The sequence below is a fragment of the Fopius arisanus genome, unplaced genomic scaffold (assembly GCF_000806365.1).
Source record: "Fopius arisanus strain USDA-PBARC FA_bdor unplaced genomic scaffold, ASM80636v1 scaffold00023, whole genome shotgun sequence".
NCBI lineage: Eukaryota > Metazoa > Arthropoda > Insecta > Hymenoptera > Braconidae > Fopius > Fopius arisanus.
Window position 1 is genome coordinate 730,479 of NW_011887762.1, and position 24,803 is coordinate 755,281.

Genomic DNA, 24,803 nt, shown 5'->3' on the forward strand with positions numbered 1-24,803 from the left:
AGCGGGTGGTTGCTAATAGAGCAACTGCTGCTACCGACATGGTTTCTCTGTGATTTTCCATGTCAACTTCAATGTTTTTTAGAGGTGCAAATAAGGTACAATGTAGAATCCACAGCCGCATGCATAGGGTGAGGATAGCGCCAATTTGTATCCGTATGGAACGCAGAAAGAGAGCCGTAATATTGTGACGATATTTTCAACTGTTCAATATATGAAATCATACAGTTATCCGAAATTTTGAAGCAGAGGGATAACGGTTTCGAATAATTTAAGGCAAATAACTCGTGGATAGCTGTGGTTTAGAAAATGATTGTAACCGTATTAAAAATTCTAAAGGCTCACGATGAGACCAGGGTTAATTCAGGACCGACCCCCGTCTGATTTTATCATTTTCAAAGGGCTGATTTGACGGTGGTTTAGAAGGTTATTGATGAGGCTCACTTGAGCCTTGGCCCAAACTGAAAATCAACAGGCTAAAACGACCAGGGCTCGCTCGCCCTTTAGCAAGCTCTTAAAGGTGGAAAAACTTCAAAAATTGAACATTAACTGTTGATAATAGTGCAGAAATTCTTTTAGGACAAGATTACAAATTTATTCATTAATCATACAAAATTTCGATATTTAAGGCCTCCATCAGCTTGTTTCCCCGGACTTTCTCGGCCCTAGACGCCTAGCCCTCTGACGAGATTATCATTTCAAGGCTTGATAAATACAAGACTGAACTTCACCCCTGACTGAGCATTTCTAAGCCCTCGTTGAGAGCTTGATTAACCCTATTCTCACCGGAGAAACTGCCCAAAAGGAAACTCCGAGTTTCCTAGTTCTCCTAGTTTCCACTATTTATATCTTCTAATTATTTTATATTTTCAATTTCCAATCTTTTTCGATAAATTTCCGTTCTCAGATTCCATAATTCTATCAAACTACACGTTAGAAGTTAACATTCACAAGAGCAGTACTGAGGAAATTAATTTCCTCATTTTTCAATTTGAATATTCATTGGTTGTTTTAAAATTTAAATTGCAACATTAAAAAGGGAAATAATAATCGCTGTAAACAATTTTCGATATATATTCTCTAACTGTTTTCATTGCAAATTTCAATTGTATCTTTGAAATTTGAAAGTGAAATTCATTGCTGATTTTGGCAGCGCGGCCACTTTTGTTTGAATCGCACGCCACCCTGCGTGGTTGACGAGAATATCGTCACGACTGCCTAAGTAGGGTTTCCGTCGTGGCCGAGCCTTGGTCCAAGTCTGGTCTTCAAATCTCCACTACTGGCCGGCTATAGGCATATTGGATGGTCGATCATTAGTCTACCGTTTGGATGATAACAGCCAGACACTCTCTTAAAAGCATGACGTGAGGGCCTCTTAAAAACAAGAGAACAAACAAAAATTAAAAAACTTTACAACAACTAACATTAGTGACATTCGTGGAATACACTTGTCCGTAGTAAAGAAGATGCCATACTTAATCAGGGAATTTTCAACTCTCTATGGCTGCATAATGAAATCCAGATGCATCGATTTGGGAAGCTTCCGAAACCAAGAGAAACAGTGATAATTAAAAAAAACATTATAATAACTAATGTTAGTGACCTCCATAGAATACACATGTAAGGGAGACTGAAATATTGATTTCCACCAAGGACGGATACCACCTCCAAATTGGACATCTTAAGCGGGAGCAGTCAAAGTCATTCGACTTGGGAGTCTTGGAACCAGCTGGCTGTACGCGATTTCCTTTTAGTAATAGCGATTTTCTTAAGCCAACCGATGTGTTTTGAGGTAACCTTCGAGGGAACGCACCGATGCTGAAGAGCATGGGATAACCGTCTAAATCAAGATGTACGTAATTTCCAAGTATCGAAAATTGTAGTAAAGTGTTAACTCTTCATCATTTTTGGCGGCTGCAATTTCCCCATCTCACATCAAAGACATAAAAAGTGGGATGGAATTAATGCTGCATCAATTACCCGATCATTCTATCCAGTGTTAATCTGCTGCTGTTACGGGCAACTTCTGCTGCGTTGCCATTGTCACGATTGCCGTACGATTTTGCAGTATCCGACCCTTCTGTGCTAAGTCCTGTTACCAGTTCGTCATCAATTCTGTATACCAGTGAACAAATGAAATATTTAAACTGGAGTCCACGAGCCCTGCATCTACCCAATACCTCTGCTCTACGGGACCATCACCAAATAGTTCGAAAGGCATCGTTCTATTCTCACCTGCCGTGCCGATATTTTACGATGTTTGCACGGTCATAAACTCCTCCGGGAAGATCGAAACATCAGAAGATCATCCTCTGAGTCGAGTTGTCTACGATGTCTCCAGGGTCACTAATTCCTGCGAAACCCGATTCCCACTAACTAACCCGTCAAGCCACGACTCCAAACGTCAGCCCTTTGAATCTAAAATGTTCATCCTAATGCCAGTTATACCCCTGCAAAAAGGTTAGTAATATCCTGCAGTAATAAACTGCAACATCCAGCCACTGACCTACCGAGCGTTTCCTCAGCCAAGAACCGTCGACCATCGTCCAACAACGGAACCACCTAACATTTTTTAATATCACTCGAAGGATTGTATATTAAGGTAATTTAAATAAATAGTTTATTTTAGAAAACACCTTTTATATTTGAATAAGTTGGGTAATATTTACGGTGATTTTTTACACGGTTTTTTGATATTTTATGAGAGAAGAGGTTTGGTTAATTTATTTTCAATGTTTCAACGGAGTTATTTAAAAGAGACAAATATTGGGACTCTCACGCAATACTTTGAACTTTTTAATCTAGATGTTCTAACTAGAAGGTTACAAGGATAATTGATTAGAGAAGATGTTTTTTGAGGAAAAGTGAAAAAGTGAGTAGAGAGAGCGGAGGTCAAAATAATGTTGTCACGGGTATATACCTTGAGTTCTGACTGGTCAGGGATGGAGGGACGATTGCCCGAAGAGTCATTAAGTAAAAAATAAGAGAGAGTGCCGATTTTCGAAGAATTGGTTGTGCAGAAAGTGTTCAAGGAAAAACCAGACATACCAAGGTTTAGCGCTATGTAAGGGTTAAGATTATAAACAAGGGGAAGGAGTGGTAGTAAAAAGACGGACCATCTGGAACTCAGCTAGAGATTTAACAAATTAAAGAAATACATACTAAAATTTGAAGTGCATAGTAATAAAAGTGTGAAAATTAAGAAAAGGAACATTTGCTGGACATAGGAAGTAAATTGCTGGAAATAAAAGGAGATAACTTGAGAAAGTCCCAAGTAAACATTCAAATTGAAACTAGACTCAAATGACGCGTACCTGCCCTTGATTGTTACCAGTGGAATTGGCTTGAAGAGAATATCGATCGGCGATAGTTTGAGGAATATCCTATTTTTTTTTTAAGTCACCGGGAAATCGGGTGAATCGATAATTTCCCGGCATTTCCCCATGGGGATGAGAGACAGAAAGAAAACTTATCGAAGGGTGGCAATGGCAAAATCGATTGTCGAAAACCTTTTTAAAATTCCAAAATGCGAAATGCTCGGAGGGAATTTCGAAACGTGCAAAACAAAAATGCTCGGGCGATTATTCTCTACAGTTTCAAGAATTTTTATTCGGAAGGAATCCTAACCCACCACGCAAAGCTAATTATTGGCCAGGCGGAAGTTTTACGCGCATTTCTCCACGTGAATTAGGCGGCCACTAAGTAAGCGCAATCCCGGCCCCATGAGGAAGAACCACTGGGCATTGTTGATCGTGGAAAAACCCCACACTCATTTTTCTCTGAAAACCTTGCTAAACGAGAGAAATTCCCTTGAAAATACCCACTGGCGTCACCAGGGGAGCCCCTAATATTTTAGGGAAGTCTTGGTGAAGGAAAAACTTCCTCGAAAGACATCCCAAACGGGATGAAGGGATCAGCCGAAGCCGGGGGGCGGTTGCCGAAAAAGTCACGGACATGTCGTGGAATAATTACTCAGACAGGCGGAAGAATTCACACAAAAAACTATTTATTAAAGGTCCAACTCACTTTCGGGGTCTTCTTGCCATTCCTGGTGGTCTTCCTGACCTGTTATCCTGGCTGATCCTCCCACGTAATCCAATTTTTCTCCTCACAACACTTACTTTCACGACTCGCCATGAACAACCTATTAATGAGGTCAGTGCAACAAGTGGATTATGCATAGCCGAGAATTACACGCTCTCTGATTGGCTGCCGTTAGTTCGCTTTGAGACCTGTCGCTTCTCGCGCCTATTCGAACTTAAATTCAAAATTTTCAACTCCCAACCTTATTAATTTATTCTCTATTGTCCCCAATTTACTTCTGCTAATTTCTACTGGCATTCAAGGCGTTTTAATCACTTTTCCCGTGGAGCAGAAATGCCGAAATTAATTCATCAATTTTTCCGGTAAACTTTAAAGACTTTTATTTTCCCTAATCCGTAAGCAACGGGGGGAATAAGAATTGCTGTTTTTCTCCCTGATCATCCACCAAAAAACGTCAACCTTAGTGTAGCTCTAATCTATGCCCCCTGTACATTGAAATGTCAAATCTTTTGGGAACTCGCGATTTTTCTTTGCCGGATTTTTTACTGTAACTTTACGACCTCAAATCTGAACTTTTTCTCTAAACCCCGAGCCCGCATTTCCTGATGCTATCTAAGCCAGGGACTCGGTACCCCTGGACGCGATTATTTCTCCTTATTTATTCCCAATAAACCGGGACCCTCTCTCTTTTCTAAATTTCGCGGATAGTCCATGAGAGTCCCATCTTCTCCAATGGACATCGTCACCTGTCCGTTACAATATCTAATTATATTTTTTTCTGATTTTTTCGCGCTCCACGTATCATTCAACTAACTCGTGGAGTTGTAACCAATATAATTATTTTTAATCGTTATTATTTGTTATTATCACCTCTAGGGTATATTATTATCGTAATTTTACCATTGGCCGACAATGCTTGGCCAATCCTTGCGCCAGATCTATCATCCAAGCTTCTGTTGGCCACGCATCCACCCAAACACGAGCGCCGAGCCTTGACTCATGTATGATTGATAGGATATTAACACAAATAGTGGAACACCAACTTGGCGTGTTCATCATTAACCACATTAGCCACACAATATTGGCCCAATATTGCAGCGCTAATGCTAGTATTGAAGCGCCAATGATTGGTGTGGTTACCATTGGCCACATATTGGTTCAATAGTCAAGCACTAATGTTTGTTAATCCTTTCTTTGGCTGAGTTTTTGGCCTAAGTGCTTGGCCTAGCGTCGATGTGCCAATGCTTGATTCTTATAGAACTGGCCAAGCATCGGCCAAACATTCAAACGGCCAACATTCAGCAGTAATGCCATTAGTGTTCTAGAATTATCGGATACCGCCCGATATATACGTTGTTGAGCAACGAGTATGTCGAATCTTGATGGTTAAAAATATCGAGTGCAAAAGAACACAAATATGCATGACTACTGAAAAATTACCCTGATTAATTTTATTCTAAGATAGGACACTTCCCGCCAAAGTAGCCCCTAGAGGATCCACACTTCTGTGGGCTGAGATCTGCCTCAACGGCAACAAGAAGCGCAAACGTAGCCATGGAGAGGATTATAGCAAGTAATTGCATCTATCGATGGGAAAAAAACTTAAACAATAGTTACAAAATGGCAAAAATATTTCGAGGAATTTTATCGTACACATTCGAACTTTGGAGAACTCTTTGGAGAACACTTCTCCCAGTAGATCTGCTAAACCATTTGAGACTTCGAAAAATTCCTCTATGATAAAACTTAATCAAGAGTTTAAAGAAAATGAAGGTATACGATCGCACATGTACACAATTACATTTTTTTTTTCGATTAATTTCTATCTAAAATTTTCGTATGACTCCTATATTGGTTCCGGTCAACGAATCCTCCGGAATTCCGGGATGGATGTAGATTTCGACAAATTCCTTGGATTTTTCATAGATGGTATCGGAAAATTATTTGAATGGTTAATAATTTCTAATAATTCACCGAATTCTTCTTGAAATTATCCGGGATTTTTGAAAAATTTTGCGTATTTGTCTCTGACTGGTACTTGAGATATTCAATGAATTTCGTACCTCACGATAATATTTGAAAATGGTCTAAATTGAATTTTAGTACTGAGGTTCATTGTCGTTGAATATTTTCCCATGTTTTCTTCTAAAAATTAAATTAAAAAATGAACATTACATCTGAAAGCGTAGTATTGAATGGAATTCAGTTGGTTTAGTCCGGAATTCTGAAATGTTCTAGCATTTCAAATTAGAAAAAAAACTTCAGAAACTCAAAACATGTACCTTTTAGAATATGCCAACTTAATGTTTATTGTCTTCCATAGGTCCCATATTTCAATACATCTGTCAAAGATTCGATGATTTGGTGAAGAATGTGGATTCAGCAAAACTCAGTATTCTGTACGATATTGGCCAAAAAATTCAAACAGTCAACACTAATATTGCTGCAATGAAAGGAGCACAAGTTCCTGTAGATTTGGGAAAAATCCAGAAGACTCTCGACACTGTCCTACCACTAACTGAACTCAACGATTTTCTGACTTTCGATGCAGAATTAAGTCTCAGTGAAGATAAAAGGACAGCTTTGGTAAAATACATTTATTAAATAAATATACTTCGTATACTGAACTAGCTCATGTTTTCCAAAATCAATCATTTTTTAATTTTCAGATTGGTCTTTTCGAATATTTGGCCGCAAATTGCTCATCTCTTGCATCATGTATATGCAAACGTTTTCCTGCTATCTTCACTAAAGTTTTCCAGAGCGAGTACTCTGGCCAAGGATCAAAAAAACGTGGTATACCCTCGAAGAGGAGTTTCAAGGATACAACCACTTAAGCATGCTTTGAAGGTATCAGCAATACACCTTTTATATAATTAATATTAATTTTTCATTCATTTTAACGTGATTCATTGAGTATTGCGATGATAATTCAATTTTTTAAATATTTCAGTGGTAATGACAAAGAAGTTCCACGACACCCATAAACTCATTACGAAGGTAGGAAATTGGTTGGCGAGGTGGACCGATCGTGAGGGTGGCCGGAAAAATCGCCTAAATCCAATGGCTGATCCTCGTGCTTTATAAAACATTATCACTTACTGTACTACTTATGTTTATCCAATTTATTATGAACAATAAAGTTGATAAAAACCAACGTAATTTTCTAAAAAATTATTTCGTAAATTGGTTTTATAATACTTCAATAATTGGCCAGTTGCATGAACAGTGATTGGCCAATGATACGGCGTCGATATTGGGCGGATATCGGTACCGTTGAGCGGCATGAGGTAACGCTCCAATGATCGGCAGATGATTGGCCGGTCATCGGCGCCGATCATCGGGTGACTTGGTGCCGACCTTCGCCTAATGCGTGGCCGGTTTGTACAACCCTACATGGGTCGTCGGCATTTTTACTCTTGACCTATTATTCACCTAGAGATGGTATACGGATGATTGGTTTGTCAATGCTAATCCATACTGTGGTTAAAGATTGGCGTTCAATGCATGGATTTCCATGATTTGTACCAATCTTTGCCCATTATTGGGTTGCAATAGTATGCACGCTAGATCTCAACCAAACAATGGTCTAGTGATTGACGATAGGTAAACCCCTCTTCGGTGGGAGTTATTCACAGATAAAAGCTGCTTAATTGAATGACCATTCGAATGTGAAGATTAACCGAACGCATAGTAATAGGATGACTTCCAGCTACCCGAAGGTTGCGGAGCCCTCCTTTAACTTTAACTTTTATTAATCATGTCATTTGAAAATACATGAATATCTGCAGATAAGCGTGAGCAATCAGAGGAATCGCCGCGTATTTCAAAGAGAGAAAACTTAAGAGTTTGCATTTGTATTCGTACCCCAGCAACTAATGAAAAATCTGCTTTCACTAATTCTACATGCGATTGAAATATTTTGATTGTTCAAGGCTTGCTCAAATCGTTGAGAAACGATGAGTTTATAAAAATATACTTGGCATCGAAATTTTGACAAAATTAGAAACTTTTCACTGAAACTTTTGAGAAAAACGACCATTTATTGACGGCAATAAACGACTTAGTCTTACTTGGGAAAAAGTCTGCCTAGATGTCCGATCATCACCATTTCAGTTTTTATTCAGGTATTGGACTGACCTTGTTTAAAAAGTTCAGTAGTTTCATTCACATTTTTCTGCGATTTATAATAAAAGGCTAAAAATGCTCGTTTCTCAAAATTGAGCCACGATGGTTAAGCTATTGCATGGCCAAATTTGTAAGAAATCGTTCAATTTTATATTGCCCAAGACGTGATTGAAAACCATCATTTTTGGCACAAATCAGACTTCCTAATTAAAAAACGAATTAATTGCAAAATGCGGGAAAGTACAATTTTTGTAATTTAGAGTTTTTGCAGTAATTTTAGGGATAATAACGACAATTGGACATTAAATAGTTATGTTTAGTAGGGATTTAAATTCCATAATTTTTTTTACAGGTTTACTTCCATAAACTAAATCGAGTTTTGAAAAGGTAACATCAACTGATTTCCTGGTCTATGTACTTGATCTGGCTTACACCGCCTGACATTATCTATTATATAAAAGATGGTCTGTAACTTGGTAAATTGTTTTTTAATTGTTGAATAACCAATTTCAGGAATAATTGGTGAATAACGCAAAAATTGAACGCGAATTAAAGTGCAAATTAACTCGATGATTTAGTCGGAAGTAACTGTTGAGCGTCTATCACAACACAATGAAAAAGACATCGTTACTTGTTGAGATCTCCTATCGAGGATTTTAGGGCCAAGTGTCCCCAATTCCGAATGACCTCGAGTTCACCCGAACTCTGTCAAATAGCTGTCGATATGAAGTTGGTTGCTGTATTTAAATTTCTCTTTTATGTAGCACGATTTATTTCCTTCAGTTTCATTAGAGAAAGAGAACTTGGTGAAATAACGGTGATTTTCATCGATTCCGCTTGTTAAATCACGAGTCTGTGGATTACAGGTTGATTTGAATGGTCCAATTTAATTGGCCGATTACCCGGGAAATTGTGTCCCCCCTTTTTGCAGGGTAAAACGAATTCCAGGAAAAATAGGGGAGAGTGGGTCTTTGTGCTGCGATGGGGTATGAATGGATTTAAATACAAATTAAGGTAAATGTAATTTTAGGGATCTGACGTTTGCTCAAATTGGGTGGTGGGATGAAGTTTGATTTAGATTTGAAAAACCAATCCGAGCAGCTGAATGCACTCACCGCGGAAAGTGATTATTATTATCCGAATGTCCCGGATTTAGCTGGTAAGGACCTATAGAATTTATAGTGATACATTCAGCGATGTTTCTAGGGTAAAAGATTAGTGAGAGTCGACGGTGGAAAACGGACTATATGTGGTTTTTGTGTGCATTTATGTATGTTACTGTTTCTGCTGTGAAGCGTTACCCTTTCGAGGGCCCTCGAATGTTATATTCCTGAAAGATGTATACTTCTCAGGGAAAAAGCTTAATTGAAGCTCGGTTCGGAGTTCGTTGAAAATGATCGATATTGAATTACCACATACCCCAATAATCAGTAATTGGTCAATAATAGGGTGCAGATTGTCGAGACGCGAATCTGTGAATTATAGAGAGGTATCCTAAAACCCACCTCTCAATTTCTCGGGAATAGAAACATCAAACTCAGATTTTCGAATAATTAAGCTGATGATTCTGACATTACTTCAGTTATCAGCTATCAGCCATTCCACCATTACCTGTTCGTCGCATTTCTTGAAAGATTAATGGCAGCTGACGAGGCAAATTGACATTGTGAGAAAATTGTCTATTATCAAGAATAATTGAGCTTTCTATACTTACTTTATCCGAATTGAATACCACTGAGAAATACCTTGACATAGTTTAAGTAAAATTATGATAACACAAAATACTAGGAGAGAAGAAAACTTCATTCATGTATTTTTTTTCCCCATGACGACATGTGTTTTTCCGAGATTAGTCGGATGCACCCTTTGGACGCGCTAGTTACTTTGGTTGTAATTAAAGCGAATCACTTTAATGTAAATAAAAAAAAATAATATTGACTATTTCTTCTATAATTCTTTTCTCCCCTTTGCTATTTGGGACTGCATATGACACTCATCAATAAGCTTAAAAATTCTATAATTATAATTAAACTCTCATAAATTCGGTATAAATGACACCAATCATACGATTCCCGCACTGTTTTTTAGCGTATTCGGCGAGTTTGTATATGAAATGCAGTGAAAATGAAATACATGAATATTTGCGAGAATAACAAAGGTTATTATGGATTTTATTTAACCTGAATTACTACTATAGAAAATATGACATCTGAAATTCGACAGGTTATCATCGATAACTTCTGACCAAAATCATGGAATGAAAAAAAATCAAGCGGTGCATCATAACGAACTCGTGGAAAGAACACCATAACAATTATTGATATGCATCATATCCTTATAAATTAGATGAAATGCTACGATAATTAGCAATGAAGATGAATTATAGAGCGTGACATAACGGTGAGATATAAAAATCACAGTTTCACGCCCAATACAAAAGCATGAAAGTAATTATATCAAAAGTATCACTTATGCAAAAGGTAATTATATCACGTACATAAGCTGGAATTCCTTTCTCAAAGTAATATCATACATTACGCAGTTAAAAAAATTCGTAAAAAATGACGGAACAACTTGCGTAATCGATAGAAGTTTTTATTTGATTAATTTACCCCCAAATTTAAAAAAAGTTACACAAAAGATGAAAACTTCCACAAATTTTACTATATAATTATGTAATTCGCACCAGACCTATTCTATCTTTTGCTATAATGTGGAGGAAAAAGCCCTTCAGAATAACTATGTTATAGGGTTATCAAACATGAGGCTGAGTTTCATTACAAATTTTTCTTGATGTGACAATAATGAATTCAATGAGATGCTTTCAGAAACCTTATTAAAATTGCTATCAATTTCTGCCTAAGTGATTTGAGTATAAGAGGAACAAGGAAAAAATTATTTTTCAATTTTTCTTCTCTAGAATTAAAAAAACTAATTTTCTAAAAATGTTTCCTCAAAATACATATGGAATTTTTTTTTATGGAAACTGTTATAGTTGGTTTTCTATTTCGAAATCTAATTCTTCCTAATTTTTCATGATAATAGTCCTAAAAAATTTTTCATTCAAGAAATGACGGCTATACTAGAAAAATTTCTTATAGAAATAATAGTTAATAATTGCGGATTGAAATGATGAATCAATTGTATTGATCATCCATAATACCAATTGAATTTCGAAACACACGAAGTAGCTGTTGCGATGTTTCACTCCCCCTCGGGCGCCAGTCAATTCACCTCATGGACAGTCTGGAAAAAGAAAGCGAAAGCACAAGATGGGTGGGGCAGGAGGAAAATTGAGATGGTAAATGTATGTAAGGCGTGTAGTGCAATAAGGGCTTGCGACGCGGGTTTGACCAGTGCCAAAAGACGTGCCAGCCCCGTGAATGAACGCCACCTATCGCCACCTGGATTTCACAAACGCCCCATCAACTCTGTTGACGCCCACTTTCTTGCGCAGTCAACGCCCACTAGCCAATCGCATTACGCGCAGACTCAAAAAGCTCAAGCGAACTGAGTGTCCGGAGCTTTCACTGCGTGACAGAAACGGACAAACACCACGTGCAGCGCGACCGAATCGCACGTGTGTTACGGACTTTAAACCCATATTGACAAAAATATAATTGCAAAGCTTCAAAAGCTCTTCTATTTTGTGGTGTAATTGGCATCAAAATTATCGTTAGTTGGTTTTTTCTTGCAGGGGTAAGTTTATTTGAACTGACTTTCGATTAACTGTCGATTACTGAAAATAATTTTCAAAAGCTCCAATGAGAAAATCACATAAAATCGTGAGTGAGGATACTTTTACCACCGAGCTCGATATTCAACAGTTGGTCTTTATTTTATCTTTCAAAGCCCTCAAACCACTCCGCCCATTTTTTAAATCACGGCGTGCCCCACCCCTTCAGATTCACTCGAAAACAGCCCCTTAAAACAACCCTCGATCTGGCGTCCGTATATCACAAGTGACTCAAGTTTCCACGTCACCGTGATCTACTCAAGAATCTTAAAATCATCATTAAACAATTTTTTTTTCAAGCCCTTCACCACACATTTTTTCACATACGGAGAAACGATGGAGGGGTTATTCATTACAACAAAGCTTTCAATTTTTGTAGAAAGCATTATTTGAAATTTGTAGTACTTGTATAGGGGACTGCTGGGAAAGAAGAATGAAGGATTTAGAAGTGTCCGGAGAGGTGAAACATATTTATGTTGTGAACCGGGCGAGTGCGGGCAATAAATAGCAGACGAGGGGTTGAAGGTGGCGGAGGGTGAGACGTGGGGTCAGAGCGATTACACTCTCCTATGGCTCATCCCTTCCCCAAATCACTCCATTCATTTCTTTTTTCTTCACTTGAAAAACACTCAAACAAATTCTGACCCGCGAACTGCACATTTAAACAATATCGTACCAACAACATTCTTTAACACACGCAATTTTTTGTGATAAATGGAAAAAATAAAATTAATAAATTTTTTTAATGAAGCAAAAAAAAAACGTAAAAATCGCTACCGCCAATAGATTGACAACATAATTCAGGATCGATTGTAGTAGACTGGGTGGTATGTTGAAAATTCAAGAGGTATGAAGGACCCTTTCGCATACCGTCACGTCGGTACACGAGCTTGCGAGCCTCCACGATTGGCAGACATGATATAGCCAATCTAATGATGCATATCTCTCTCTGTTATGTCTTGAATGTCTCGACATGATCGCCCGCTCACTCACCCCCAAATTCGGCTGTTTCGTGAAGTGGTGTTGGATAGGGGTGGGCGGACGAGAGAGAGGAAAGCAAATGGGCCGCGAAAGCCAAATAGAGGGCGAGATGGGCATGGTTGCCATGAGGTTGAGAGCTTGCGGCCTAGATTCCATGGCCTAACCATGTCTGGCGCACTCTGGTGTACTACTACTTGCTGCTTGGGCTCTACCATATTTCCCTGGGTGGTCAGAATTCAAGCAATGTTTCTCAACAATCACCCCAAAAATATATATCCGTAATACATATCTGCTACATATTCTTTTTTCGACGACACGATATATTTTATACATATTTTCGGTATACGCCGAATATACCTCAGTATTACGGTGTGAACGATAGATCTGATGTATATTTTATATATCCGCCCGCTCCAGGGTGGATTGTTCATTTCGCGGGAAGATGAGTTGAATGGACATTATCTCGAACGAAGTCCAGAAATGTGGACACAATCGTCAGAATAGTTTATTGTGCACCAAAGAAGGAAAATAGGGCCGGCACGTGTATTACTGCACTCAAAACGAAGCCGAACCGTCGTAAACACGCCATTTTCAATGTCCTGTTTCCGTTCCTCGGTCCACATTGTTTTTTCTTTCATAACTACACAGAAAACTTCCTTTCAGTCAAGTGACGAACAATATTTTTTGTGGTCGTGAAGCGTTGCCTTATGAATCGAGTGACAAGAACAAAAGTTCATAGTTTAGCGTATCAAAATAGTGTGTTTTGGAATAAAAAAAAATGGCGGTATGTTAAATCGAATAAACTGGAATCAATTATAAACGATACTTGATTAAAGTATATTTCCGTTTCGGTATGAATTTGAAGATATCGTATATGTTTTATTCCCTCGGAAGAAAACATCTACAAATTCGAATCCATCTGAACGTGATGAAATTGAGCAGAAGTGGAATTTTATCAGAATTGAGTAAAAGAAAATCTTCGTTTACTTTCACTGCATCAATTTATAGTAAAAATTATTGGATAACCAATGATTGTTTTTTTCGAATATAATACCCGGATATTGACCGAACAATAGATTAAAACAATTTGTGCTCCTGAATTACATAAATTATTTCATAATTTATCTTCAACTTTTTCCTACATGCATGTGAACCGACACATAAACAATAATAATAATGCAAAATTTCACATTTTTTTAAACTGTGTGAAGTGAAATAGTAAAAACACAGCAATAAATAAAAAAGAGGGGTGAAGAGAGCTGTGATACGAGCAGTATAAAATAAAAAGAGGAAAGTTGGTTGTTACGGGACGTGACCACGGATAAATTTTCCGTGAAAAGCTCCGCGAGCCGTGCATCTCCCCCACGAAACAACTACAAACAGAATTCCACATATGTTTCGATGCTTTGCTTTGGTAGGGGTTGAAAGGGTGTGGAGATGGATATAGGATATGAGTGCACGAGAGAAATACAGAAACGAGGAGAATCAGCAGTGACCCTGTCCGCAAATTACCGTTAAGCGTCAGAGAGAATCTACGTGTTGTATACAAGTAGAAAAAAAGTGCGAGCAAGGGAAGGGCGGCAGGGTGGGAAGAGATAGTGGGGTAAATTCTCGCCACGCTAGATTGCCCCAAAAATCGGATGAAGCTGAAATGCAAACTAATTTAACCACACTCGAACGATTAATCCGGACATTTAATTTAATTGCTCGGAAGAGTAAAAAGAATGTTGATTAAATGTGAATATTTTCGATGTTGATTTTTCCTGTGGAAAGCTCGATTGATGTTCATCAAGCTTTGACGTAATATTCTTTGTGTTCCCTGACAGTTTGAAGCTTTGAAAATATTCCATGATTGGTTCAACAGAAGCTATCAAATTTCATAAGTTAAATGAACGCCAAACAAAAACGTTCCAAAACTCATCATAACGTTTTTGGCTATCTAACGATGACTTCACTGTGAAATTCGTAGCGAAATGCAGGCCCAATGGAGAAAAATGTTTTTCCCCAAACAGAAGCTATTTGCTTGGACTTGGATAAAATTCTCAATCAAACATCCCATCCTATACTTCCAATTTCCTTTAAAATTCTGACTAAAAACAAGCATAACATATCTCATCCATCCATGCTAACCCAAAAAACGATAGTGTTAAATCGGTAAAATGTATTGCAGAGGTAAATCGATGCCGGAGCTTTCTGTCTATTGACGTACAACGGCAAAGCCTCGGGTGCCTAAATTATTTCACGATGTAAACACCTAAGTATACCGAGCACCCGGTAAACACGCGTATATGCAAGATTGAGGGGCAAGGAGGGAAAAGGTGGGGGAAAATTAGGGGCGAGGAGGGGGCGGAGGAGAGCTTGCAGGTTTAACGTGCGAGCAACTAACGCAGTGGTGAATGTGAGAGAGGGTGGGGGTAATTAATAGCAAACCCGTATAAATCAGAGACAGAGCTTGGATACGTTATAGTAAACGTAGGATTATGCCCACAGGGCTGGTTACCACCCCTCATTCACCCTCTTCTCTCACCCCCTCCTCCTCCCCCTTCCCGTTGTATCGTTTGGTACTACTCGCTAATTTTTCAAACGGCCATTATAATGGTCCCGGCTAATTACTGATTTTTATCTCCTCCAACCCCGCACGGGGGTAAAGATTCGGTTATCCGCCAACCCCTCGGCCCTCCTCTGGCCTATGACACACGCGGAGGGATGGTGGAACGCAGCAATTATTAAGCCCAGTACAAACTCTGTATACGTAGCACAACAGCATTCACAAACTAACGCGATGTGATTTTCAGATCAAAGCGGAAGTGGCATTTGTTTTATCCATGGAAATAGCTGGAACATTTGAATGTGAAAAATTTTAATGAAAGTGACTGAGGTTTGCGTGAGGGGGACAATGCGGGGAGACATATGATGGATGAAGTTATTCGTTAATTTTGTGTACAATTGTGGGGTTTGAAAGTTGAGTTTAAACTTCTTATCGGACTGATACAGTTTAGTTTGATAAAGCCGTTGCAAGCAACCCACACTCGAGAAACCTTTGTTGCTCGACGCAACCCATGTAAGCTCACACTAGAACAAATTCATCCTTCTACTCTACATTCTCTACCATGCTACCACTACCCTTACCACACTCATTTCTCCGCCCTCCATCCAGCTACCCCTTGCCTATCCCTCCCATTATTCTGGATCCCACAGCACCGATGTTATGAAATTGTGTTGAACTTTTGCGCGAATAGCCAAGAGAAGACGGAGAGGGGGGACGGGCATAGTTTGAGAAGCAACCCTCAGGCTGACTAGCTTACCTTGACTCGTGACATGGGCCTCTGTTGTCTTAGAGTGGTGGCGGTATACTTGAAAATAAGTTCATTAATCCTTACAACTTGTACAGAAAAAAAAATGATCGATTACAAAGTTTTCATTTGGAAGGAACAATAACAAGCAACTTGTGAATTGGTTAGAAATAAAAAGCTCATAACGAAGATAAAAAATTTGAGCGGCTGCGGATGAGCGAAATATTTCACCGAATTGAAATGCTTCAGAGCTTTTGAAGTTACATTCATTCAAAAGCTTTCATTTTAATCCAACAAATTTTGGGGAGAGGGAGCTTGGAACGAGTGACACAAGCCAGTGCACGCGTTAGAAATTTTCGGCATGACAAACGTGCCGTAACGCAGCATATAACATGCACAGGAGGAGGGGGTGGAGTAGGGGGGGGGGGTGGGCTTGGAAAGGAGGATTAACTTACGGAGGTAACTTTGAGGGACGTTAGTAACAGCATTACAATGTTATTAGATTTACCGCAAGCACCTACATCCCCCGAGGCTCTCAAATAGCGTAGTGAATTACGTTTATGCCCGTAAACTGCGTTGACTGTAAGTAACTCTAAGTAGCTAAAGTTAGTACTCAGTAGGTATTAATGTACGGTATTACTAACAATACCGGGGAAAATTTTTCGCATTTTTTGTAATGGTGGCATCTGAACTCTCAATGTCGTGATTTTAATCATACACTGAAATGTGAATTTCGAAAATTTACCAAAAAATTGGTTTGAAACTAAAAATTGAATTGAATGAATAATGGGAAATGCATATTCGATTGCGATTGCTAAATATTTAGTTGAATAAATTTGTTTAAAACAACCAATTGGCATTTTCACATCGAGAAATATATTTTTTATTCTAAAGAAAAAACAGACTAATTCCAGATATAGTTGTTACTAATCCAAGTTAATAATGCTATACACTACGAAAAAACTTAAAAAATAAGCCCATATTTTATAAGAAGCAACATACACAATTCTTGGATGAATAAAATGGCTGTTAATGATGAGCAAACATAATACTTTTTGAAGAAGTACAATTTCAAATTTTATTAATGAATTTTTCAGATTATCATTTTTATACTTGATATTTTTAATATTCTTGTTTTGTTTTTGAGTTTTAGTTTGATTGTTGTATTAATTTATCAGTAAGGAATATAATTTTGTTTTTAAGTTTCATAAATAGTCTTTTCAAATTCTTATTATGATTTATTAGTTCATTTATTCATATTGGTATTACAAACGTTGATGAACTTAAAAAGTAAATATTCAACTTCATATAGCTTAATTGCTCATTATTATCAATAGATTTTTTACCACGTACCGGCTTGTAACCTAGGAGGAGTATTCATCAATACTCCGGTTGCAGAACTCATTCATAATAAAATAAACAGTTTGATGATTTTCAATAATCACATCAACTTGATAAAGTACTAATTCGCTGACGCGAATCTATCACAAAATCAAATTAATCACATAATTAGCTACTTCAAAAATATTTTTGATAAATGCAAACATTTTATTAAATCTAATTTAATAAAAGCGAGCATTTTTGGTCACAAACAACTAAGTTTAGTACACTTGACTGCATTTTTATCTCAGTGTAGCATGATTTCAGTCATTTTTGAATGAAATAGTTTGGCAAAGTTTTAATTGTCTCGCATAGAGAAAAATTTATTATTGAATTTCGATAAATTTTGTTTCTTGAAAAATAAGAGAGACAACAGTCACTTTCGTAGAAATCATCATATTTTTTCACTGCAAATAACGGAAGAAATTACATTAGAGGCAATAATGTTCTATATAATTATTAACTATAATAATAAATTTCACTGTCCATTTTTTTAACGTACTTCAGTTTTTTACAGTAAACGAGAATAGATATTTTAAAAAACGTTTAAATGGTACACCTCATGGGAAAAATTGAAGATGAATTGTGATTGATTTTCAACAGATCGAGAATTGGTTACAATTATTACCGAATTTTTCAGTACTTTCAATCACTGTCATTTTTGTCATCAGCCAGAAAATGGTATTTTTTAAAATATATGCTAGAAATTACCTGATTTTTCTTTTGCAAGAAAAGCACATGAATTTCCTATAAATGTTCTCTGTAGTGACAAATTCCTTATTATTTTAATTTTCCTACAATGGTAAGATTGTAAAATTTCAGTCACAAAGTACAATTTAAAACAGTTACACAATTTCTCATCTATCTTAAAATCTTAAAATATTTTTTTGATCTTTTATTGATTTTTCAATAAAAGCTTGCTCGAAGAATTCAGCACCGAATACCAGTGAATTTTCAATAGGTTGAAAAATCAGGGAATTCATTGTTAGTTTTCAACATTTTCTCGGGTTTTAAGCGCTATTAAAACCAGAAAATAGAGAAATACTCGAATATCGAACGATTTATACCTGTCATGTCATTTCGTTACCGTTAAAAATCTCAAGTTTTTTGGTGAGAATTCCAAGTAGAATTTTCCAACAGTGAAGAGGAAAAATGTAAATGACATCATCCCGATAGATACAAAAGGGAGAATACGTTCGAATGAACTGGAGTATTTTTTCATCAGTTGACGGTAGCTTTTAGTGGTGGCAGAAGGTCTCGTGAAAATTCTGTCTCGCCGTTCTAAATTTTCCAACGCTATCTCGTCGGTTTCGACAGTAATGTGCCGGCGTATTATGTAGAGCGAACGCACGCTCTCCTCCACCCATACCTTCGTTGCCCCCCGTCGTCCCTTTTAACGTGGTTAAACTGTAGCTGTGGCAGAGGCAAGTTGGTGTGGCCGTTTAGCGTCAGATAGCGGAAACGTATGAGAGACGGGGCGAATCCACCCCTTATCTTAAGGGTAGCCACTCAATAGCTCGGTGTACGAGTGTCGTCTATATATTTGCTACCTGAAACTTCTAGAGATTTAGAGATTACACGTTTAGTGCATGTCGTTCAAGAAAAAAAATTCAATGGAATTCGTCTATCCTTGTACTTTGACACTGTTATCTTTGAACATTTTATTTGAACAATTTTATTACAACTTTATCAATTTCCTTCCATCAATTCCATCAGTTCGGATAATTAAAGGATTTCTACACTCGATATGTCAATCTCAAACACAGAATAATTGAATGGAATATGATGACCAAATTTTCAATTCAAACCTCAATCAGCAGAGTAACACATGTTTATTCTTCAAAATTTCTCTTCTGAGTAGAAGCATTGTAATCGTTGAAAATTAAGTTTTGTGTTTTTACTGTAAACCCCTCATGCCCAAGAAAAGCTAAAAATGTAATTTAATAATCTTTTTCTTATGAATGTCCCTTTTTCAAACTTAATCTGCAATTAAGCGCTAATGTATGGAGAGAAAAATTTAGGGAAAATTGCCTTTGATCATCGTGTCGTGTTTTAGCTGTTCAGAGTAAATTACCGTACCGCTTAGTAAAATTTTTCAACTACTTAACAACTGCTATCTAGCCCCTCAAAAAAGAATTACCTAACTTCTAGGTAATTTTTCTTGAACGGCTCGATTATTATTGAATTAGTCACAATTATCTAACCGTTTAGGAAAAATTACCTAAAAGGTAGTAACATTTTCATGAAATTTTACAAAGCAGTATGGTCATTTTCCTCGAACGGCTGAAACACAACACGGCTACCAAACGAATAGGTCATTTTTATTGAGTTTTTCTGTACGTGTATTCGTTATATTAAATTTTATTAAATTTACTCTTCTCATATGCAGCATAATTCTCCCTTAATCCAGCCATTTACTATTTTCGAAGTGTCTGAAAATACTGAAAATATTCTATCCTTTTCTATGAGTTAAAAACACACTCTTCAGATTTTCTCGATTTTTCGCAGCTTTGATGACGAAGTTAGATGTTTGCAGAGTTATTTTTTAATAATTGAAGTATCCCGCTAAGTTGCCGACGAACAAAAAAATTTTCTAACAAGTTCAAATAAATAATAACAAGCAGGCGACAGCAATTATATAACTGTAAGTGAGTTATTGAAATGTATTTGTATGTTTTCTTTGCCATGAATAAATTGATGGCAAGCTTCCGAATGGTTTTTACAAATTTTCTTTTCCTATTAATTTATATCTATTAAGAATGTATGCAGATCCAATTAGGAAAATGAACAAAGACATCTAATTATTTGATTAAAAAATCTTTATTTATGCACTTCTATAATTTTTTTCTTTTTTATTCGCAGTCATAATTTGCATTCATTTCATTCACTTACTTTTTAGCTTTATTTTTAACTTCATTCTGATGTTTGTACTGGCCTTCATTTTAATTATTCATTTGTTCTTTAATTTTCTCGCCATATGTATTTTGCCAAATCTTCTTCATCTTTGCAGCTTTATTTTTTATTTATTTTATTATTTAGAAAATAATATTTTGACAGTATATAGTCTCATTTGACTGATTGCACTGTGCATGAATAGTTAAAGCATAACTATATATTTGCCATATTAACTATTTTCAATTATATAAATTTATAAATTTTTGATAATTATATCGCGTAAACCAAATGGTTAATCGATTTGATTCTTTTTTCTATATTCCGTCCCGTCCGTCGAACCGTTGATTTTTAAAGATTTCGAATCTGTTAAACTCCATTTGAACACGTGTTAATTCACTCGAATTTTAGAAATTTCTATCTCAAATTCAAAACGATCAACCTCAAACGGAAAGTCCTAATTTTGTAGCTATTTTTTCGAACTATGCACCATAAAAATTTTAACGAAAACTGTACAACCTTAACAACGATATGTGAAATAATAAACGGTCAGTCGCGGACTAATCAACCTCATCTTCGCCTAAACTGAAGTCACAATCATGATAAGCAAATGATAACCAACTCTGAAATTATAATTCAATCGTCAGATTTTCACACAGTTAATCAAAATTGCTCTTTCTAACTCGCAAAATGACTGCACAATCTGAAATTGGATGTATAAATAAAATCCATTCGATCATTACGAACGTTACTAAAGAATAATATAAAATAATAAACTTGAATAAATTGTTTCAGTATTTCCAGTTAATTGTTTGCATTTTTCTAATCTGTCTATGGGCGTGCTACCATCAGTCCATACGCTAGGTACTATTGATCACCCATCTTGAATGGATTTAGTCGCCTTTAATTTTTTTAGATGAAAAAAAAAACGAGTTAGATTGAGTCAATTCTGAGATATCCCATCTGATCATTTTACACTAAAAATTGAGTATCTCCGAAATTAATCGTTCAATTATAGTCATTTTAGACACCATCCAGTGTAATCATAAATGTGAACTTTCGTTAAAATTTGAAGTTAATAGGTCCATTTCTGTGCCAATGAGAAGACGAACAACGATTTGAACTGAAAAATGAAAAATCGAAATATTTCTAAAACTTTGAATGGGCGAGTGCATATATTTTAATTGATTATGATAGACGACATCAAAACAAAAATTTTTACATAAAAAAAATGAATTCGCTCAAGTCAATTTTTACATATTTTACATAGTCATTTTACACTAAAAAATGAATATCTCTGGGAATAATTTGTCAATTATGCGGATTTTCCACACCATCCGTTGCACTGATAAAAAGACAGTCTCGTCCAAATTTGAAGTTAATAAATCCATTTTTGCGTGGGTGAAAGTGCGCACAGCATTTTCTTTTTTTAAGCACATAAAAGTGACAATAACTATGATTTTTCCCCGAATTCATTTTCAAATTTTTTTAAGATTTCCATAGCGTCAATCATGGCGACGAACATGAAATTTTTTAAAACCGAATACCTCAATTACTTTTGGAGACATTTCGAAAAAAGGATTTATCAACAAATCACGATTTCTCAAAAACGGCTTGACCGATCGAGCTGAATCGAGCCGTCCATAGTTAGCCTCAATTCTTACCTAGTATTTGACAAAATTTCAAATTTTTTTGAATTTTTTTACCCACCTTTATCTTTTCTTACCTTAAAAATCACCCCTGGCCAGGGGGCATCACCCACAGACATTCTCAAAAACTGGTGTATTTTTACAGTTCAGACCATTCTACATCATCTCCAAGCAAAATCAGAATTTTTTTTTCTGCTGGGGATCAGACGATTGCAATGCTTCCATTCAGAAGGAACAAATTTAGAATACACGCAAGTTTTAGAGTCAAGCCCCTCTCATGCTTTTGAACGACACGAGAGTTTCTTTGAAGCAGCCCAAAAACATGGTAAAGTGCTCAGTTAAGTGAATTAAAATATTGTTTTTTGAAGGAAAAGTCAATATCTTAAATTCAATAAACTAGGATCAAGTATAAAATATATTTAAATAGTTATATCGCGTAAACCAATAGGTGAGGGAGTTCTCGCACGATTAGGAATGCCTGGCCGGTCAAAGACCGGCAATGTTGGACTCTTTTTTTTGCATTTACCTTATTTTTAAAGGTTAAATAACCCGCCCCAGTACTGCAATAAGTGACTCTTTAACATGGGGGTACTGGGATACCAATTTTTTAATTACTCTCCACGTTTTTCTCACTATTTATAGCCTTTATGACTTTTGTTATCCATTTTTTTACAATAAACAATAGTTTTACTAGGCTTAGTACTTACATGTTCAGTTTTGAATGCGATGCTGTTGCCAGCGAAGCTAACCTGTATGAAGTGGTGTTTCCCATGCCCGACGTGTGGAAAATGTTGTTAAAACCATGCCGTGGAAAACATATTACCCTCTGACATATATGCTTGCCATCTTCGCCTTCGGTTCGGATGTCAATCTTGCATGTGGGAAGGGAAGAATTCATTAATTTGAATTCCCCCAGTTTTGCCCACGTTAAATTGATCAACAGAACATTAACACAATATCGTCTGAGTTGGAGGGGTAAAAAAATCAAGTTCCTCGTGTTTCACTGCCCTACCTCATTTGCGGCAAACTGTCCACAGCGTTGGTGCAAACTGCCCTTATCTCGTGGACGTTTATGTCCACGCCTTATCTCATGCCTGTGCCCCCTCGTCTAAAAGCCAGACTACTTCATGCCCCAGGTACACAGAGCCACCCCCCTCACGCATTTCCATTCCTGAAATTTTATCGTCCCACTTTCTCACCTATATCACTAGCCAAACTACCCTTCACATGAATTCAATTACGTGTCTCTCTATTCAAGCGACCATCCCATCTCTATTTCTATCTTTTTGAGGAGAAATATTAAGGGGTAGTTTCCGAGAATCAACTGTTACCCTTATCTGCAGCTCTCGAGCGAGGGTTTGAGAGAGACTGAGATCATAACAAGAGGGGAAAAAAAGTAAGGGGAAGGAGAAAAAGTGTTTTGTGGTGAAAACAAAGACGTTACTCGCTGGTAGTACCCGGGGGTTGTAAAATAACCGATGAACGAGAGACGGTTTACCGCCACGAGAAGAAAGACCGGGTAATAAATGAGATAAGCCGTGTGGATGGAGGGAAAATGGACGGTGTGGGGTAAGACCTGGGATTCTCTATCCCTCGAGGACATTATCAATGTGTTTTCTTTTGGCTTTCCCTTACGTGGCATCGATGATAAGAACACAGACCGATCGCTCTACTGTCGTGATGAAAATTATAATTGTTTCCGGTTATATTGGAGATTTCAGATGGTTTCATCGGTAATAATACCCTGAGAGAATTTATTCATCGAATCAGACAATCCATCAGGCTCTGGTCAAATGAAAATAGAAAAGAAATATCACGATCTTTAGTGCTCCTTCATTCAAATTACCGGTTGAATCACTTATTTCCTGTCGATTTCACCTGCTTTCGACTTCGCGGAAGTTAAAAATAGAGAAAATAAACAATATTGCATCCTAACTTTCGACAGTATGTTCTCTCTTGAAAAAAAAAAGAAATACCATATATGATATGTAGATATAACTCAATGGAATTTGGAGGTAATTGAATCTATAATTAGTTTAATATGGATGAAAAGATTTTATATTTGAGATTTTTTCTAATATTCTCAGTTCTTCTTTGCCACTATGGATATATTTGTCACTATAAAAGTGTAGTACATTAGTATGTGCGAGATGAACAACGGTCAGCACGGATTTTATTCAAATGGAATTACAATTGTTTGAAATATGACACGTAAATTCACCATATTTTTAAATATATTATCGCACCTGCAATGTTCCGATTACCAATCCTATGCCCAGGCCACTAGGCTACTCTGATCTTATGTTCAAGTCAACTTCATTTTGCCCATATGATTTCTATCGGGGTATTCGTTAATTATTTCCTTCCTCATTATTCCCCGATGTGCGTATACTTTAAGTGATTTATTTCCGTTAAAATTCAATTCCGTTGATGAAAAATGATTTAAATAATAATCTAATACTAATGAACAAATCGAAGTTAGAGGGCCACTTTCTTCTTCAAAATAATTTACTTGTAAGCTTAATACGTCTACACATATTTGCACAAAAAATTTTAATAAAGTTTATTATATATTTTCTTTATAATGGTATGATTTGTCCCTTCCTATATATGGGGCATTCTCCGTCAACTCAGCCACCCATTTTCGTCATGGTCTTAGAAAATTCTGAAAAAATTCATGCTTGTTTCGATACTCGAAAAAGT

The 24,803-nt window shown here is 36.8% G+C and overlaps 1 protein-coding gene across 2 annotated transcripts in view; it reads left to right on the top strand.

The window, feature by feature from the left end:
• The first annotated feature begins 11,733 nt into the window (after nt 1-11,733).
• The window catches only part of LOC105264554 (LIM domain only protein 3), a 393,511-nt gene continuing 380,441 nt past the window's right edge, over nt 11,734-24,803 (top strand). For both annotated transcript variants that reach the window (XM_011301495.1, XM_011301499.1), the window contains exon 1: nt 11,734-11,868. The gene's annotated coding sequence lies outside the window, so the exon portion shown is untranslated. The remainder of the gene's footprint in view (nt 11,869-24,803) is intronic.